At 33.1% G+C, this 20,215-nt stretch overlaps 1 long non-coding RNA gene across 3 annotated transcripts in view; it reads right to left on the bottom strand.

Moving 5' to 3' along the window:
- The window catches only part of LOC132192584 (uncharacterized), a 77,383-nt gene that overhangs the window by 23,603 nt on the left and 33,565 nt on the right, over window positions 1–20,215 (bottom strand). The gene's annotated exons all lie outside the window — the stretch shown is intronic.

Here is a 20,215-nt window from a genome sequence, read left to right as displayed (position 1 = left end):
AAACGCACAACGGCGGGTGTCAAAGACCTTTTTTCGCGTTCGCCGGCCTTTCTGCTCGGGGGTAGTTGCCTGGTAATGATGATGAGTTTGCCCGCAGCCTTGTTGACAACCACTTCATTTAATTAGATGCGAGAGCAGCGAGTGTTAAAAGGGGGCAAATTTCACAAAAGAAGGCTATGAATTATTAATTTGTTTTTAAAGTTGGCGTAAATTTTTTTTTTTTACAAAAATTAACTTGGTACAATTGGAGTTTCATGATGCATAATAAAAAAAAAATGTAAAAAGAAAATCAGAAAAAATGTGCTCAACATTAATTCCGAATCTGAAATACACGCGTGGGACTACTTCTTTGGTCTTTAACTAAAAGGAAGAATGTGATATTTGGACCATTGAAAGACATTATTTGCCTTAGTTTATATTTTTCTTGCTGATTTTGAGATTTAATTTAATTAAATGTTGATACATACAAAATTTTATTTTATTTAAAACTTGAAGTAAATGACTTTTAAAAGAAAAAATTTAACTTATAATTGTAAATTTTGGACAGCATTCATCAACAGTTATTGGGTGTTAAATAACTCAGTAGGGGATTTTACAGTTTTTACAAACATTAATGACTTACATTATACTTGGCTTACATTTTTTAAACAATTTTACAAGAACTTTTCCTCATTGAGATGTTATGATAAAAAAAAATCCTCCTAGTTTTAACTGTAGCCCTATTTGATGTGAAAATTAAAGAACAATTTATAATGATATTATTTTAGTTGAAAATCCAAATATATGAAAATAAACATAAGAAAAAAAGAATCCTTTTTTCAAAAGTAAACATCTTATTTTCACAACAATATAAAGGAATCGTGTTGAAACCTCGGCTCTATACGTGTTGATGCAAAACGTGCAATCGATTATTTGATCTCGTCGAGATTTGCCGGCGTTGAAAGAGAGTAAATCTCACCAAAGGCAGCTAGGGAGAGAAGGGTGCAGAAAAAGCAATGAAAGAGTCTGCTGGAAAACGCGCGCGCCTTCACTCTTTAATCTAGAAAAAAAAATACAATGCAGAGGAGCGAGAACGTCCGCCACTCTTGCCTCTGCGAAAGATAAATTAGCAGAGGCATCCTCCAGAAACAAATTCGCACAAATCTCTCTGTTTATTTAGAGAGAAAGAGAGACGAAAGAAAAAATTCGCAGCTGCTGCCACAAGGGGAAGAATTATTTGCGTAATAAGTCTGGTGGTGTTGTCATTAAGAAAGGATTTTCTCCCTTTTTTGTGCCAAAACCGTCATTCAACAGGAAGACCTGAATCTTCGATTCTCTTTCCCTTATAAAATTCTTTGGAAAATTTTCACTATCAAAAGAGGGCACAACTTTTCTTTATCGGCAATTTGAATGTTACTCAGGTACAAAATCTGAGGCCTTCTCGACAACAAAGAGATTAAGGAACTTTGCTGCCAAAGTTGGTGAAAAGCTCCATTACCGGGAAAGAGGGCCAAGTTAATCCCCGGTCACCTGCCTGCTTTTCCTCTCCGCGCTATCGGCCAATGTTATCTAAATTCCAGCGGGGAATATCCAGAGCGGCACCATCAATATTACTGCCGCTCTACCAGAGTAATATGCAGCAGTTTGACAAAAAGCAGAGGCGTGTTGGATAAGTTGGGTTCATTTTCAACCCCATCCGGAATACGGAGCTGACGATCGAGCACTAGAGACTGCAGCGGAATGTGCATGTGCTCGCGCTCCACGCCGATCGACATAACGTTTTCTACTCCAAATCCTGCTTTAAAAAGGGGCGTATTCAGTTGGAAAAATTCTGAAATCAATTGAATTCAAAAACTGCTAAATTGAACAGAAACGGCCGCTAAACTTCTTTAATTGGTATTTTTCTTTTTAAATCAGGAAATTCCAATAAATTATTCAAACTGAAAAGTTTTGTGAAATAATAAACGCAAGTCTTTGGCTTCTAGTTATTAAGTTAAGAGAGATCGAATTTCAATTATTTTTTGTGGCTAATTTTTTTAGATGATCTAAAGCAAATATTTCACAAACAATAGAAATCGTACTTTCAATGCATTTGCAAAAAAAAAACGAATTTACAGATATAATATCTACAAAGAATAACAATTTTTAAGAAATCTGACGAATAAATGCTGAAAAACTGTGTTGTAATAAATATTGTTATAATGAAAAATAAAAGTGCGCATATGAAGCAAAAATTTTAATTGAATACCATGATACGATAAATTGTATGCAAGAATTTCTTTTTAATTTTTAAACATAAAATAGACAATAAAGTATGTTTTTCTTCCTTTAACTGAAATTGAATGGAACCAGAAACCTTTAAGATTCATTTTTCAACAAAGTGCAACAAAATGTACATAAACACGCAACAGGAATTTTTATTATAAAAATGTTTTACATTGTTTAAACTTTTCCGAAATCTTGGTACGTCGCAACTTTTTAATCCCGCTGCCAAACTTCTTTTTCTGCCCCTGGGCTGCGCGAGGTAAAAACTTAAGCGGCGTGCAGCACTCACAAAAAAACTAAGTACATTTCGAGCGAAACCATTACTCTTTGGCCCGGCAATATATTCCGGCGGCTGTTCTGCTACTCCCGGTGGAGAAAAAATTCAAAGGAGCGAAAAGCAGCAGCGCGGGAGAGATGGCTGGCAGCAGATTACACGCGCCAACCCTTAAAATGCACGGGCCGGGATTACATTGGGAAGAAAAGCACTCGAGGGCGTAGGCAATTAGAGAATGGATGTGAGCGGGAGTTTCATGCTGGAATTGTTGCCACTCCAACGGTGCAGATTTAGAATTAAGTGTGCCTTTACAAGGTGACGCGGCGATTTTTGGAGCCGAATTTATTATTCCCCGCGCAGTAATTATAGCCAGAGAGATAAAGCGTTACTTTCCGGCGCTGATTTTCGGGCCAATATTGTGTCGCGCTCCATTGACTGGAAAAAACGGAGTCCCGCAATAGGGCCGAAAAGAACAAGGCCGAAAACGGCTGAGCGGAACAAGGCCGAAAGCTGAAAAATAACCCATTACCGCGAGCGCGTTCAGCTCAGCGAACATTGAAACTGAGGATCCTTTGAGCGCCAATACCAAAATCCTTCATGCGGCCGTTTCGCATTGGAAAATAGATGAAAATTGATTTTGCAGAAGACTTGGCAAAAAAAATCTTCATTTTGGGCGAGACACATGATCACAAAATCGCATAAATTTGGGGGACATGAGCGAGATAAAGATAGACTGATCTCTTGGACAACTTAAAAAAAACCATATCTATTGACATGTTTTGCAAAAGCTGTATATACTTGGTATACGTTAGCTTATATAAAAATAAACTTAAATTTGAATTTGAAATTTTGCATGCTGCATCAGAACTCGAAAGGCACGATTTTTCAAGAAATTATTTGTCCAGGAAACTTATCACTTATATAATGTTTAAACTTCTCAAACTTTTTCCATAAAATCAATGTAAATTGTTTATGTCGACTGGCCTATTGATTTTAATTAGGGTGATATGAATGTGATTTGGTGAAATTTTTATCAATTTCGGTCGGACCAACTTTCAGAAAAAAAAATTAGAAAATTCTCATAACAGCAATGCTAAATTTCAAAAATTCAGATCTCCCAATAAATTCATTTTGTCTTAACTATATCTCCTTGGAACTGACATAAAAAATCGACCAAAAATAAAATCAGGAAACTGAAAGTTCCTCCCTAGCACTTATTAAATATTTTAGATATTTCTTACTTTGACTGATAAGGACGATGATAAAAAATGTGTGTTCCAAGAGACCAAGACCCACGGCGTCCTGTTTCTTTGTCAGAATGGCGGGTTGACATAACACGGTAATCGCGGTAATTTCCCGAAAAAAAAAATCGGTTCTTCCTATTATGTTTACACCGGTATTTCGGCCCTATTCCTTTTCGGCCCTGTTCCGCTCAGCCATTTTCGGCCTTGTTCTTTTCGGCCCTATTCCGGCACTCCAAAAAAACAAGAGCGCGCTCCTCGCGTGCTGCTGAGAGCGGCGAACGACGAAAGGGTTAATGATTCTGAAATTCACTTTTTTTCGATTTTTATTAAATTTTTTTAATTAGCATAAAATCTTAAAATTCAATTATGTAGGTTCCAGATAAAGTTACCTAAAAACTTTTTATACAAAAGTTGATGGTAAAAAGAAAATTGAATCCCTTTTTCAAAAATGAAAATTTTATTTTAATTAGGAGCAAAGTTATAAAAATATGAATTCTCGCTTCCAAGTGATCTAAAATCTCGGCTTCACTCTGCTATAAACGTACGGCTGCTTTTTCGCGCCACTAGAATTGGGCGTGACAAATGTATTAATTGCTGATTTCTCATCTCCCATTAAAGCAGTGAGCTCCAAATTTTATGGATGTTTTCATTTTTTCCCTATCTACGTCTACAAATTTTTTGAAAAAATTCGATGTCAACGCCAGCGAGTTATTAAGAAAAAACTTAAAAAAATAGCATATTTTGCTGAATACTGTACTTTCTTTTGTACTAAAAAATATTTCAAAAAATCCTGAAATGTGGCACATATTTGCGCACAAAATTCTGTTGCAGAGCAATTTATTTATTTTTGTTTTTTTAATATTAAATTCGGAGTGAAAAAAAACTAGTCAAAAATGGAAAACTATTGAGCGTGTTATTAAGAAAACCGCTGGTCAGAATTATACAAACAAAACGTTTACCATACTAGAATAAACGTCTCTGGATGGTAAAAGAAGCTTTTTTCCAAAATTTATCAAACATCCACATTTTTTAATTTTAATGACACTTTTAATATTACAAAAAATTTGAGAAAAACAGGCAAAGTAAAAATATTTATTTAGAATTTAATGATGCACGTCTTATAATTTTGCTGCGTTAAGAACAATTGCAAATAATTAAAAACTGAAATGGATTTTTACAGCAATCAGCTGATTCCACAGACCGCAGGAGAGACGAAAAAGATTTTTCTTCCTTTTACTGCCTCTCCTGGAAGATCTTTTTCGCCCAGCGCACAAACCCTTGGGCTATTTTTATTGTTTCCTTTGTGTGCGCCTGTGTGCCTCATCGACTGCATTTCTGGCTCGCTCACAACCTCCCCTTGGAGCAAGAAATAGGTCGCAAACAACAAATTATACTCCGTAAACGGGAAAAATTTATCAAAGGGTTACATATATTTTACATGCAATTTTAAACTCAGGAAACGTACAATTTTTTAATATTTTAAAATTTGAGAGAATTCAAAATAGGGCCCAAAATATGGGCGGCACATTTCCGAGGTGGCCAAGACCGAGCTGCTCTCCGTCCAGCAGCAGCTGAAGTACAACGACTTGACTTTCTTCCGAAAGTGTCTGGACGGAGACACCGACATGGACGCGATGGCGCGAATAAAGACTGGCCGAAAGATACGAGACAGTAACGGTTGTATAGGTCAACAGTACCGCGGACCAACAGTACCGCGGCCTCAGAGCGGTCAAGAATACCGCGCTGATGCAGTGTAGCCAACTGCACATGTGGGTTTATCATTATTATCTTTTGCATCAATTGAAAATTATGCTTAAAACAGCTTAAAATATATTGAAAAATTTGGAATTTTATATCATTTACTTCCCTCTAAATGATGTTTCAAAAAAAGAAAGAAAAAACAACAATAAAAATATTTTAAAATAAATTTGAAATCTGCACCTTGTTATTTTAAAATATATAATTTTATTATATAATTATAATTATATATAATATAATTTTAAAATTATGCTTCCTATTTATGTTAATCATTACAATTACTTAAATCAATCTGTCCATTTGCCATTAAACCATTCACTCCGCTCGATTCCAGTAAATATAGGCAGCTGCCGAGCCCCTAAATAATTTATCTAAGAAAAAGTCTTAAAAATGAGAAATATTTAAGCAATGCTCTTTTGGTGCAGCATAAATCCATAAATATGTATATACCATAAAAAAACATTATAGTTCACCTGTGAGATGGCGCGGACTAATGATAATTGTTTCGTTAAAAAAATATAGAAGCTCTGAATATTAAGAAATATGATGCACGATTTTTAATTTATATAATTATTTATATTTACTGTTAGTTGTTCATCTCTGACTTAGGAAATTAATTTTAGTATCGTTTTTTTTTTTATAAAACTTATTGATTTTAATTGTTTTCATTGATTAAAAGTATGAGGTAAACATACGCTTCCTTAAAATTTCATTTTTAATTTAAGCTTTTTCAAAACGTGATTTTTTACTCGCCACAAACGCAGTTGGCACTACTGCGTCAGCGCGGTACTCTTGACCGCTCTGAGGCCGCGGTACTGTTGGTCCCCTACCGACAGTAACAGTGACGAAGAGCACCACCGGCTCATTCCTCCGAAAGTGCGCACCGACCTCGGCCTCTACTCATTTCCCTTTCGCCTCGCGTCCCAATGGAACTCCCTCCCTTCTGTGTTAAAATCGTGTGCGTCAAATAATTTCCCAAAATTGTGCAAAGAGCATGTTAAACAAATCTGAATTTTTTTCTCCCCATAGTTTAGGCTGCAGTGCGGCGAGTAATCGGGTATTTATCGCCTCTTGGTAAATACGCGGTTATGAGTTTCAGTGAGTTGTTCACTAGCACTGTGTGCCTATTTTTCTCCCAACTAATTTTTTCACAATTGATTGTACTGACTTGTTTGGAGAAAAATAAATTGGATTGAAATTGAAATAACGCAGAAGGCAGGGAATTCCACTGATCCGCGATTCGGAAAGAAAAACTTTGTCGACCGAGCTCTGTGCGCACTTTTGGGAGAATTAAACGGTGCTCGCCGCCACTATTTCTCATCACTTCTTCTTGATTATTTCCACTTTGAGCTTGCCAAACTGCGGCATTTTGTCACACATCGTTAGTTTTCCACTCAGCGTCTGCCAAATCACGATCATCATTCACTAAGATGAATAAAAACCACAAAAAAATATGCAGATATAAAATTCATAATTTATTATTTTAAGAAAAACTTTAAGTTATATCTTACTCAAGTGATGTAAAAAGACGTATCAATGAAATTAAAATTTATTTTCATTTTTCTCAACTTTTCACAAAATAACAGTCAACTCGGTTAATTTGGTCAGCAACTAGCATTTTTGTTTAAAGCTGAATTGAAATTTAATTAGAGTTTGTCTAATATTTTGTTTTAGGTGAAAGTGATGCTGAGTGGCGAGTGCAGCGGTGGCCTCGGACGCGTGTGCAGCGTCCGGCGCTTCTACCGTGGCTGCGTCGTCCTCGTCCTTCTTCAACGTGGACACACGCACTTTTATTATTTCTTCACTTGATTACTCGCTTACATACAAGATTTTCCGGGAAAGCAAGGTGTCTCTAGGACCCGTTTATCGAGTTCTTTTCACTCAAAGTCACTTCATTTCACGTGGCATATTTCCTATAAGGGTACGATCCTGGTAATGTTTTTATCCTAAAAAATTAAACACAAAATTTTCCCTGAGAATGAAATATCTTGAGTTTAATTAATTTTATTAATCCAGACATGGATAAATTTAAATAAGCATACCAATTATTACCATTTTTTTTTTAATTTTCACCTGAAATCAATTAAATTCAATAAATTTTTATTCCATTTTAGATCAAATATTTACAACGATCTTTGGAATAAGTCTAATTATAATTAATTCAACATTCCACATTCATTCAAGTTTACACAGCAGATACTCATGGATATCGTAAAATAATTTGTCGTAGAACAACTTCTTCACTTCACCAATAAAAATATTAGTATCGTTAATTCGCTTCAATCTCTCCGGAAGCTTGTTAAAGATTTTTGAAATCATAATTTCTGGGCTCTGTGTTGTTAAATTCAGACGTACAGGTTTTATAAATAGATCCTCCATTGAAACAGGATTATTCCTCGTGTTATGATTTTCATATACATTGTTTTCAGAATTTCTTATAAAAAGTGCAGGATTTTTTTCACAAATTTAACACATTCTAACGCATAAAGTGAAATACTGGCAAGATTTTAAACCTCGCAAACAAGGGGCGGCAGGGCCTTACTGGTGTCAAGGACTACCAATAACGCCAGCCAGCCATAGCTCTCAACACTCTCTTTTGAGCTACAAAAACCTTATCAAAGGCGGGTGAGCCTCCCCAAATAACTATCGAGTAAAGTATATGGCTCTGAACATGAGCAAAATTAACTGTACGTAACATTTCTGGTAACACTCTTTGTCTCAGCTTAACAAACAAGTAAATAGTGCTTCTCAACTTAGAGACGATTTGTTCACACTGCGGAAGCCAGTACATTGTATCAGATAGTATTTTGGCGTTTTTCACAACTTTAACTTCAACGTTATTCATCTAAATTAAAAAAATTACAAGTTGCGAATTTTCACAAAAAATCTAACGTGTTAAATAAAATTTTAACAAATTTTTTCTTTATTTATTTTTCTATTTACGTGCTGTGTGTTCTTACACTTGCATCGCTATGAAGTCGATGCTGTCTTTTGATCAATTAACGGATAGCGATTAATTCTTAACCCTTTCTTGACATTCCTGCGACCCAATGAAAAAGTAGACTTCGAAAGCCAGCAGCGCAAATCGCCAATAAGTCCCCATCTCTACCGTCGTTAAAATTGTTTAGCCAAAGGATTTTAGGATTCGAGCCCGTGATTAGATCGGAATGGCGGAGGGATAGATGCGGAAACTGCAGGAGAGAAAATGATTCTCGTCAGCGGCAGAGCCGTGAATGCAAAGTCTCCGCAGACGGGTCGCCACTACAATCATCTCAATCAGTCAACGATCGATCGCCGCGCGCAATGAATGAGAGATTTCGCCGCACTATTGGGGATTAGCGGCCGGTGTGCACCGATTGTGTGCGATTTTGCTGCTGCAGCACGCCGTGATTGCTAATAATTAGCAGACGGTCGTCGACCGACTGCAGTGTCCGGATTTTAAACAATGCCTAGCATCAGCTATAATTACACCGCGTCGCTTTTTGTTGCACGTCCGAGTTAAAAAGCTGCTGACTTGCTGAGAGAGCTCGATGGATTTGCGATATCTGATAGGGGGAAACGTAAAGTACGAGTGCAAACTTGGCCGGTACAGATATCGCTCTATTATTCCCCGAGTTAAAGCTTTGCACTTTCATCCAACACAGGGGCTTAATTGAAAACGATGATATTAACATTCTACAATTTGGAACAAAAAAAAAATCGATGCATATTGCAAATCCTAAAAGTGCTACTCCATTGCGACTGTACAAAGAGTAATTTACAAAAAAATCCTGCACTATTTTTTTTAGTTATATTAGTATTAGGTCTAATAAAATCCACGACTGTGCTTAAACCAGAAAAATAGTAAACTGCTATAAATTGCGCAAAAAACAGGACTATGAACTCTTTATCCAATATTTAAAAAATTTTGATTGCCAAACGTGGATTTTTTTAATCCTAAAGAATAGGTCTAAAAAAATCCACGACTGTGCTTAAACCAGAATTATAGTTAACTGTATAAAATGCGCCAAAAACAGGACTATGAACTCATTATCCAATATTTAAAAAATTTTGATAACCAAACTAGGATTTTTTTAATCCTAAAGAAATGGTCTGGTTTAAGCACAGTCGTGGATTTTTAAGACCCATTGTTTAAGTTAAAAAAAATCCACGTATGGCAATCAAAATTTTTTAAATATTCGCTCAATAATGAGTTCATAGTCCTCTTTTTGGCGCATTTTATAGCGGGTTACTATGTTTCTGCTTGAAGCACAGTCGTGGATTTTTTTAAACCTATTGTTTAGGATTAAAAAATATCCACTTTTGGCAATCAAAATAATTTAAATGTAGGATATTAAGTTCATAGTCCTGTTTTTTGCGCATTTTATAGCGGGTTACTATATTTCTGATTTGAGCACAGTCGTGGATTTTTTTTGACCTATTATTTAGGATTAAAAAAATCCACGTTTGGCCATCAAAATTTTTTAAATATTCAATAATGAGTTCATAGTCCCGTTTTTGGCGCATTATATAACGGGTTACTATATTTCTGGTTTAAGCACAGTCGTGGATTTTTTTTAGACCTATTCTTTAGGATTAAAAAATCTACGTTTGGCAATCAAAATTTTTTAAATATTCAATAATGAGTTCATAGTCCCGTTTTTGGCGCATTTTATTGCGGGTTACTATGTTTCTGCTTTAAGCACAGTCGTGGATTTTTTTAGACCTATTCTTTAGGATTAAAAAATCCACGTTTAGTAACCAAAATTTTTTAAATATTGGATATTGAGTTCATAGTCCTGTTTTTAGGGCATTTTATACAGTTAACTATATTTCTGGTTTAAGCACAGTCGTGGATTTTTTTAGACCTATTGTTAAGGATTAAAAAAATCCACTGTGGCAATCAAAATATTTTAAAAGTAGGATATTAAGATCATAGTCCTGTTTTTGGCGAATTATATAGCGGGGTACTATGATACTGGTTTAAACACAGTCGTGGATTTTTTTGACCTATTGGTTAGGATTAAAAAAATCCACGTTTTGCAATCAAAATTTTTTTAAAATTGGATATTGAGTTCATAGTCCTTTTTAGCGCATTTTATAGCGGTTAACTATATTTCTGGTTTAAGCACAGTCGTTGATTTTTTTAGACCTATTCTTTAGGATTAAAAAATCCATGTTTGGCACTGAATTTTTTTTCAATTTTTAATAATGAGTTCATAGTCCTGTTTTTGGCGAATTTTATAGCGGGTTACTATGTTTCTGGTTTAAGCACAGTCGTGGATTTTTTTAAACCTATTCATTGGGATTAAAAAAATCCACGTTTGGCAATCAAAATTTTTTAAATATTGGTTAATGAGTTCATAGTCCTGTTTTTGGCGCATTATATAGCGGGTTACTATATTTCTGGTTTAAGCACAGTCGTGGATTTTTTTAGACCTATTGTTTAGGATTAAAAAAATCCACTTTCGTAATCAAAATATTTTAAATGTAGGATATTAAGATCAAAGTCCTGTTTTTGGCGAATTTTATAGCGGGGTACCATATTTCTGGTTTAAGCAGCGTCGTGGATTTTTTTAGACCTATTGATTAGGATTAAAAAAATCCACGTTTGGCAATCAAATTTTTTTAAATATTGGATAATGAGTTCATAGTCCTGTTTTTGGCGCATTTGGTCGAAGATTTTTTAGACATTCTGTTTCGGATTAAAAAAATCCACGTATGGCAATCAATATTTTTTAAATATTTAATATTGAGTTCATAGTCCTGTTTTTGGCGAATTTTATAGCGGGTTACTATGTTTTTCGTTTAAGCACAGTCGTGGATTTTTTTAGACCTATTCTTTAGGATTAAAAAAATCCACGTTAAGTTATCAAAATTTATTAAATATTGGATATTGAGTTCATAGTCCTGTTTTTGGCGCATTATAAAGCGGGTTACTATATTTCTGGTTTAAGCACAGTCGTGGATTTTTTTAAGACCTATTGTTTAGGATTAAAAAAATCCACTTTCGTAATCAAAATATTTTAAATGTAGGATATTAAGATCAAAGTCTTGTTTTTGGCGAATTTTATAGCGGGGTACTATGTTTCTGGTTTAAGCACAGTCGTGGATTTTTTTAAACCTATTCATTGGGATTAAAAAAATCCACGTTTTGCAATCAAAATTTTTTAAATATTGGATAATGAGTTCATAGTCCTGTTTTTGGCGCATTTTATAGCGGGTTACTATATTTCTGGTTTAAGCACAGTCGTGGATTTTTTTTAGACCGATTGTTTATGATTAAAAAAATCCACGTTTGGCAATCAAAATTTTTTAAATATTGGATAATGAGTTCATAGTCCTGTTTTTGGCGCATTTTATAGCAGGTTTCTATATTTCTGGTTTTAGCACAGTCGTGGATTTTTTAGACCTTTTGTTTCGGATTAAAAAAATCCACGTAAGGCAATCAATATTTTATAAATATTTAATATTGAGTTCATAGTCCTGTTTTGGCGAATTTTATAGCGGGTTACTATGTTTGTGGTTTAAGCACAGTCGTGGATTTTTTAAACCTATTCATTGGGATTAAAAAAATCCACGTTTGGCAATCAAAATTTTTTAAATATTGGTTAATGAGTTCATAGTCCTGTTTTTGGCGCATTATATAGCGGGTTAATATATTTCTGGTTTAAGCACAGTCGTGGATTTTTTTAAACCTATTCATTAGGATTAAAAAAATCCACGTTTGGCAATCAAAATTTTTTAAATATTGGATAATGAGTTCATAGTCCTGTTTTTGGCGCATTTTATAGCAGGTTTCTATATTTCTGGTTTAAGCACAGTCGTGGATTTTTTTAGACCTATTGTTTAGGATTAAAAAAATCCACTTTCGTAATCAAAATATTTTAAATGCAGGATATTAAGATCAAAGTCCTGTTTTTGGCGAATTTTATAGCGGGGTACTATGTTTCTGGTTTAAGCACAGTCGTGGATTTTTTTAGACCTATTGTTTAGGATTTAAAAAATCCACTTTCGTAATCAAAATATTTTAAATGCAGGATATTAAGATCAAAGTCCTGTTTTTGGCGAATTTTATAGCGGGGTACTATGTTTCTGGTTTAAGCACAGTCGTGGATTTTTTTAAACCTATTAATTGGGATTAAAAAAATCCACGTTTGGCAATCAAAATTTTTTAAATATTGGATAATGAGTTCATAGTCCTGTTTTTGGCGCATTATATAGCGGGTTAATATATTTCTGGTTTAAGCACAGTCGTGGATTTTTTTAAACCTATTCATTAGGATTAAAAAAATCCACGTTTGGCAATCAAAATTTTTTAAATATTGGATAATGAGTTCATAGTCCTGTTTTTGGCGCATTTTATAGCAGGTTTCTATATTTCTGGTTTTAGCACAGTCGTGGATTTTTTAGACCTTTTGTTTCGGATTAAAAAAATCCACGTATGGCAATCAATATTTTATAAATATTTAATATTGAGTTCATAGTCCTGTTTTTGGCGAATTTTATAGCGGGTTACTATGTTTCTGGTTTAAGCACAGTCGTGGATTTTTTTCAACCTATTCATTGGGATTAAAAAAATCCACGTTTGGCAATCAAAATTTTTTAAATGTTGGATAATGAGTTCATAGTCCTGTTTTTGGCGCATTATATAGCGGGTAAATATATTTCTGGTATAAGCACAGTCGTGGATTTTTTTACACCTATTCATTGGGATTAAAAAAATCCACGTTTGGCAATCAAAATTTTTTAAATATTGGATAACGAGTTCATAGTCCTGTTTTTGGCGCATTTTATAGCAGGTTTCTATATTTCTGGTTTTAGCACAGTCGTGGATTTTTTAGACATTTTGTTTCGGATTAAAAAAATCCACGTATGGCAATCAATATTTTTTAAATATTTAATATTGAGTTCATAGTCCTGTTTTTGGCGAAATTTATAGCGGGTTACTATGTTTCTGGTTTAAGCACAGTCGTGGATTTTTTTTAAACCTATTCATTGGGATTAAAAAAATCCACGTTTGGCCATCAAAATTTTTTAAATATTGGATAATGAGTTCATAGTCCTGTTTTTGGCGCATTATATAGCGGGTTAATATATTTCTGGTTTAAGCACAGTCGTGGATTTTTTTAAACCTATTCATTAGGATTAAAAAAATCCACGTTTGGCAATCAAAATTTTTTAAATATTGGATAATGAGTTCATAGTCCTGTTTTTGGCGCATTATATAGCGGGTTAATATATTTCTGGTTTAAGCACAGTCATGGATTTTTTTAGACCGATTGTTTATGATTAAAAAAATCCACGTTTGGCAATCAAAATTTTTTAAATATTGGATAATGAGTTCATAGTCCTGTTTTTGGCGCATTTTATAGCAGGTTTCTATATTTCTGGTTTTAGCACAGTCGTGGATTTTTTAGACCTTTTGTTTCGGATTAAAAAAATCCACGTATGGCAATCAATATTTTATAAATATTTAATATTGAGTTCATAGTCCTGTTTTTGGCGAATTTTATAGCGGGTTACTATGTTTCTGGTTTAAGCACAGTCGTGGATTTTTTTCAACCTATTCATTGGGATTAAAAAAATCCACGTTTGGCAATCAAAATTTTTTAAATGTTGGATAATGAGTTCATAGTCCTGTTTTTGGCGCATTATATAGCGGGTAAATATATTTCTGGTATAAGCACAGTCGTGGATTTTTTTACACCTATTCATTGGGATTAAAAAAATCCACGTTTGGCAATCAAAATTTTTTAAATATTGGATAACGAGTTCATAGTCCTGTTTTTGGCGCATTTTATAGCAGGTTTCTATATTTCTGGTTTTAGCACAGTCGTGGATTTTTTAGACATTTTGTTTCGGATTAAAAAAATCCACGTATGGCAATCAATATTTTTTAAATATTTAATATTGAGTTCATAGTCCTGTTTTTGGCGAAATTTATAGCGGGTTACTATGTTTCTGGTTTAAGCACAGTCGTGGATTTTTTTTAAACCTATTCATTGGGATTAAAAAAATCCACGTTTGGCCATCAAAATTTTTTAAATATTGGATAATGAGTTCATAGTCCTGTTTTTGGCGCATTATATAGCGGGTTAATATATTTCTGGTTTAAGCACAGTCGTGGATTTTTTTAAACCTATTCATTAGGATTAAAAAAATCCACGTTTGGCAATCAAAATTTTTTAAATATTGGATAATGAGTTCATAGTCCTGTTTTTGGCGCATTATATAGCGGGTTAATATATTTCTGGTTTAAGCACAGTCATGGATTTTTTTAGACCGATTGTTTATGATTAAAAAAATCCACGTTTGGCAATCAAAATTTTTTAAATATTTAATATTGAGTTCATAGTCCTGTTTTTGGCGAAATTTATAGCGGGTTACTATGTTTCTGGTTTAAGCACAGTCGTGGATTTTTTTTAAACCTATTCATTGGGATTAAAAAAATCCACGTTTGGCCATCAAAATTTTTTAAATATTGGATAATGAGTTCATAGTCCTGTTTTTGGCGCATTATATAGCGGGTTAATATATTTCTGGTTTAAGCACAGTCGTGGATTTTTTTAAACCTATTCATTAGGATTAAAAAAATCCACGTTTGGCAATCAAAATTTTTTAAATATTGGATAATGAGTTCATAGTCCTGTTTTTGGCGCATTATATAGCGGGTTAATATATTTCTGGTTTAAGCACAGTCGTGGATTTTTTTACACCTATTCATTGGGATTAAAAAAATCCACGTTTGGCAATCAAAATTTTTTAAATATTGGATAACGAGTTCATAGTCCTGTTTTTGGCGCATTTTATAGCAGGTTTCTATATTTCTGGTTTTAGCACAGTCGTGGATTTTTTAGACATTTTGTTTCGGATTAAAAAAATCCACGTATGGCAATCAATATTTTTTAAATATTTAATATTGAGTTCATAGTCCTGTTTTTGGCGAATTTTATAGCGGGTTACTATGTTTTTCGTTTAAGCACAGTCGTGGATTTTTTTAGACCTATTCTTTAGGATTAAAAAAATCCACGTTAAGTAATCAAAATTTATTAAATATTGGATATTGAGTTCATAGTCCTGTTTTTAGCGCATTTTATAGCGGTTAACTATGTTTCTGATTTAAGCACAGTCGTGGATTTTTTTAAACCTATTCATTGGGATTAAAAAAATCCACGTTTTGCAATCAAAATTTTTTAAATATTGGATAATGAGTTCATAGTCCTGTTTTTGGCGCATTTTATAGCGGGTTACTATATTTCTGGTTTAAGCACAGTCATGGATTTTTTTAGACCGATTGTTTATGATTAAAAAAATCCACGTTTGGCAATCAAAATTTTTTAAATATTGGATAATGAGTTCATAGTCCTGTATTTGGCGCATTTTATAGCAGGTTTCTATATTTCTGGTTTTAGCACAGTCGTGGATTTTTTAGGCCTTTTGTTTCGGATTAAAAAAATCCACGTATGGCAATCAATATTTTATAAATATTTAATATTGAGTTCATAGTCCTGTTTTTGGCGAATTTTATAGCGGGTTACTATGTTTCTGGTTTAAGCACAGTCGTGGATTTTTTTAAACCTATTCATTGGGATTAAAAAAATCCACGTTTGGCAATCAAAATTTTTTAAATATTGGTTAATGAGTTCATAATCCTGTTTTTGGCGCATTATATAGCGGGTTACTATATTTCTGGTTTAAGCACAGTCGTGGATTTTATTAGACCTAGTGTTTAGGATTAAAAAAATCCACTTTCGTAATCAAAATATTTTAAATGTAGGATAATAAGATCAAAGTCCTGTTTTTGGCGCATTATATAGCGGGTAAATATATTTCTGGTATAAGCACAGTCGTGGATTTTTTTACACCTATTCATTGGGATTAAAAAAATCCACGTTTGGCAATCAAAATTTTTTAAATATTGGATAACGAGTTCATAGTCCTGTTTTTGGCGCATTTTATAGCAGGTTTCTATATTTCTGGTTTTAGCACAGTCGTGGATTTTTTAGACATTTTGTTTCGGATTAAAAAAATCCACGTATGGCAATCAATATTTTTTAAATATTTAATATTGAGTTCATAGTCCTGTTTTTGGCGAAATTTATAGCGGGTTACTATGTTTCTGGTTTAAGCACAGTCGTGGATTTTTTTTAAACCTATTCATTGGGATTAAAAAAATCCACGTTTGGCCATCAAAATTTTTTAAATATTGGATAATGAGTTCATAGTCCTGTTTTTGGCGCATTATATAGCGGGTTAATATATTTCTGGTTTAAGCACAGTCGTGGATTTTTTTAAACCTATTCATTAGGATTAAAAAAATCCACGTTTGGCAATCAAAATTTTTTAAATATTGGATAATGAGTTCATAGTCCTGTTTTTGGCGCATTATATAGCGGGTTAATATATTTCTGGTTTAAGCACAGTCATGGATTTTTTTAGACCGATTGTTTATGATTAAAAAAATCCACGTTTGGCAATCAAAATTTTTTAAATATTTAATATTGAGTTCATAGTCCTGTTTTTGGCGAAATTTATAGCGGGTTACTATGTTTCTGGTTTAAGCACAGTCGTGGATTTTTTTTAAACCTATTCATTGGGATTAAAAAAATCCACGTTTGGCCATCAAAATTTTTTAAATATTGGATAATGAGTTCATAGTCCTGTTTTTGGCGCATTATATAGCGGGTTAATATATTTCTGGTTTAAGCACAGTCGTGGATTTTTTTAAACCTATTCATTAGGATTAAAAAAATCCACGTTTGGCAATCAAAATTTTTTAAATATTGGATAATGAGTTCATAGTCCTGTTTTTGGCGCATTATATAGCGGGTTAATATATTTCTGGTTTAAGCACAGTCGTGGATTTTTTTACACCTATTCATTGGGATTAAAAAAATCCACGTTTGGCAATCAAAATTTTTTAAATATTGGATAACGAGTTCATAGTCCTGTTTTTGGCGCATTTTATAGCAGGTTTCTATATTTCTGGTTTTAGCACAGTCGTGGATTTTTTAGACATTTTGTTTCGGATTAAAAAAATCCACGTATGGCAATCAATATTTTTTAAATATTTAATATTGAGTTCATAGTCCTGTTTTTGGCGAATTTTATAGCGGGTTACTATGTTTTTCGTTTAAGCACAGTCGTGGATTTTTTTAGACCTATTCTTTAGGATTAAAAAAATCCACGTTAAGTAATCAAAATTTATTAAATATTGGATATTGAGTTCATAGTCCTGTTTTTAGCGCATTTTATAGCGGTTAACTATGTTTCTGATTTAAGCACAGTCGTGGATTTTTTTAAACCTATTCATTGGGATTAAAAAAATCCACGTTTTGCAATCAAAATTTTTTAAATATTGGATAATGAGTTCATAGTCCTGTTTTTGGCGCATTTTATAGCGGGTTACTATATTTCTGGTTTAAGCACAGTCATGGATTTTTTTAGACCGATTGTTTATGATTAAAAAAATCCACGTTTGGCAATCAAAATTTTTTAAATATTGGATAATGAGTTCATAGTCCTGTTTTTGGCGCATTTTATAGCAGGTTTCTATATTTCTGGTTTTAGCACAGTCGTGGATTTTTTAGGCCTTTTGTTTCGGATTAAAAAAATCCACGTATGGCAATCAATATTTTATAAATATTTAATATTGAGTTCATAGTCCTGTTTTTGGCGAATTTTATAGCGGGTTACTATGTTTCTGGTTTAAGCACAGTCGTGGATTTTTTTAAACCTATTCATTGGGATTAAAAAAATCCACGTTTGGCAATCAAAATTTTTTAAATATTGGTTAATGAGTTCATAATCCTGTTTTTGGCGCATTATATAGCGGGTTACTATATTTCTGGTTTAAGCACAGTCGTGGATTTTATTAGACCTAGTGTTTAGGATTAAAAAAATCCACTTTCGTAATCAAAATATTTTAAATGTAGGATAATAAGATCAAAGTCCTGTTTTTGGCGAATTTTATAGCGGGGTACTATGTTTCTGGTTTAAGCACAGTCGTGGATTTTTTTAAACCTATTCATTGGGATTAAAAATTCCACGTTTGGCAATCAAAATTTTTTAAATATTGGATAACGAGTTCATAGTCCTGTTTTTGGCGCATTTTATAGCGGGTTACTATATTTCTGGTTTAAGCACAGTTGTGGATTTTTTTAGACCTATTGATAAGGATTAAAAAAATCCACGTTTTGCAATCAATATTTTTTTTAAATTGAATATTGAGTTCATAGTCCTTTTTTTTGCGCATTTTATAGCGGTTAACTATATTTCTTGATTAAGCACAGTCGTGGAAATTTTAGACATATTCTTTAGGATTAAAAAATCCATGTTTGGCAATGAAAATTTTTTCAATATTCAATAATTAGTTCATAGTCCTGTTTTTAGCGCATTTTATAGCGGTTAACTATGTTTCTGGTTTAAGCACAGTCGTGGATTTTTTTAAACCTATTCATTGGGATTAAAAAAATCCACGTTTTGCAATCAAAATTTTTTAAATATTGGATAATGAGTTCATAGTCCTGTTTTTGGCGCATTTTATAGCGGGTTACTATATTTCTGGTTTAAGCAAAGTCGTGGATTTTTTTAGACCGATTGTTTATGATTAAAAAAATCCACGTTTGGCAATCAAAATTTTTTAAATATTGGATAATGAGTTCATAGTCCTGTTTTTGGCGCATTTGATAGCAGGTTTCTATATTTCTGGTTTTAGCACAGTCGTGGATTTTTTAGACCTTTTGTTTCGGATTAAAAAAATCCACGTATGGCAATCAATATTTTATAAATATTTAATATTGAGTTCATAGTCCTGTTTTTGGCGAACTTTATAGCGGGTTACTATGTTTCTGGTTTAAGCACAGTCGTGGATTTTTTTAAACTTATTCATTGGGATTAAAAAAATCCACGTTGGGCAATCAAAATTTTTTAAATATTGGATAATGAGTTCATAGTCCTGTTTTTGGCGCATTATATAGCGGGTTACTATATTTCTGGTTTAAGCACAGTCGTGGATTTTTTTAGACCTATTGTTTAGGATTAAAAAAATCCACTTTCGTAATCAAAATATTTTAAACGTTGATATTAAGATCAAAGTCCTGTTTTTGGCGAATTTTATAGCGGGGTACTATGTTTCTGGTTTAAGCACAGTCGTGGATTTTTTTAAACCTATTCATTGGGATTAAAAAAATCCACGTTTGGCAATCAAAAATTTTTAAATATTGGATAATGAGTTCATAGTCCTGTTTTTGGCGAATTTTATAGCGGGTTACTATGTTTCTGGTTTAAGCACAGTCGTGGATTTTTTTAAACCTATTCATTGGGATTAAAAAAATCCACGTTTGGCAATCAAAATTTTTTAAATATTGGTTAATGAGTTCATAGTCCTGTTTTTGGCGCATTATATAGCGGGTTACTATATTTCTGGTTTAAGCACAGTCGTGGATTTTTTTAGACCTATTGTTTAGGATTAAAAAATCCACTTTCGTAATCAAAATATTTTAAATGTAGGATATTAAGATCAAAGTCCTGTTTTTGGCGAATTTTATAGCGGGGTACTATGTTTCTGGTTTAAGCACAGTCGTGGATTTTTTTAAACCTATTCATTGGGATTAAAAAAATCCACGTTTGGCAATCAAAATTTTTTAAATATTGGATAACGAGTTCATAGTCCTGTTTTTGGCGCATTTTATAGCGGGTAACTATATTTCTG

The sequence above is a fragment of the Neocloeon triangulifer genome, unplaced genomic scaffold (genome assembly GCF_031216515.1).
Source record: "Neocloeon triangulifer isolate White Clay Creek 2 clone unplaced genomic scaffold, ASM3121651v1 ptg000003l, whole genome shotgun sequence".
In the NCBI taxonomy this organism is placed as follows: Eukaryota; Metazoa; Arthropoda; class Insecta; order Ephemeroptera; family Baetidae; genus Neocloeon; species Neocloeon triangulifer.
This window is presented reverse-complemented; position numbering and strand designations above follow the sequence as displayed.